The following is a 1428-nucleotide window of genomic DNA, read 5'->3' on the forward strand; positions in this document are numbered from 1 at the left end:
TAAAGGGTAAAGGTTGAAATCAGGATCCTGTAGGTTAAAGTTCCATCAAAGGGTTAAAAATCAGAGCAATATTGCTGGATAACTGTGRGGTCGAAACTCRGAACGGTATCAGGTTTCCTCGTCTGGATCTCCGATTCGGTGATTGGTTAATTGTGTCGTTTTAAAATTTAAAGCGTCATCAGTATTCTCGTGTTGGTTGCTCGTGTCTGAACTGTGCATTTGGTGATTTATATATTTAAAAAGGGGGGAGGCAGACCCATAACTTCTCAACATAATGGGTAATATTTGCTCCACACAAGGAGAGGAAGAAGAAATCTTGAAAAGATCCCCTCTGGGATGTATTTTAAAACATTGGGGAAAACTCGGGGGAGATCCTCTTACGCGAAGACAGCTTGTAGAATATTGTAATCACTGGTGGCCTGYGTATATCTTAGAAGATCAGGAAAAATGGCCAAGGAATGGAACTTTAAAATATAACACTATATTGCAATTGATGTTATTCTGTARAAAGGAGGGAAAATGGGATGAGATCCCCTATGTCGATTTGTTCTTTGCTCTGAAACACCACCCGGAGTGGCAAAAGGAAGGTGGAATGCTTCCCTCTGGTCCCACGATGATAGCTCTCGAAAAGGAAGGTGGGGGGGAAAAGCCAAAGAAATGTTCAGCTCGTAGCATTGGCAGGCGATGTTTAAAGTGTAGACGAGAAGAGGAGGAGGATTTGGAGTTTATGGTAGCCCCTCCACGAAGAACAGCGGAAGGCGAAAGAGGGGGAAATGACAGGGTTTTGGGTGCYGAATCTCGGGACACAGAAGACGCGCATGAAAGAGATGCGAGTCCGAGGGAAGGGAGCCACTCACAAAGGGCAGAGGATTTTAGTCCAATCGYGGGACGAACTAGGGGTCGGCAGGAGGAATTGGAAGAAGCTGTTCAAGCCCCTCTCCRACAAGCGGTGGGGAGTGACGGACCAGTTTCGGTAAAAGTACCATTTTCAATAACAGATTTAATGTCCTGGAAGGAAAATGSAGGAATTTACAGGGAGGATCCAGAAAAGGTGGCTAAAGTGTTTGAAACTATAATCAGGACTCAAGATGCTGATTGGAATGATCTACAAGTAATATTAGACACACTGTTAGATAGTACTGAAAAGAGAATGGTTTTAAACACTGCTCGGAAGCAGGTAGAAGGGGCATATGCAAGTGGGGATTTGCAAGGAACAGTAGATCAGAATTTTCCTACAGCGGACCCTAGGTGGGATCCTAATCAGTCAGGACCACGAGAACTCCTGACCAGGTACCAGAGATGGATATTATTTGGGGYTAGACATGCTATGCCGAAGGCAATAAATTGGTCAAAATTATATGAGGTAAAGCAGGAGCYGAATGAGTCCCCAACTGCCTTTATGGAACGGCTGAAATCGACTGCTCRAAA

Source organism: Nothoprocta perdicaria, unplaced genomic scaffold (genome assembly GCF_003342845.1).
Source record: "Nothoprocta perdicaria isolate Ctin4 unplaced genomic scaffold, notPer1 scaffold_66, whole genome shotgun sequence".
In the NCBI taxonomy this organism is placed as follows: Eukaryota; Metazoa; Chordata; class Aves; order Tinamiformes; family Tinamidae; genus Nothoprocta; species Nothoprocta perdicaria.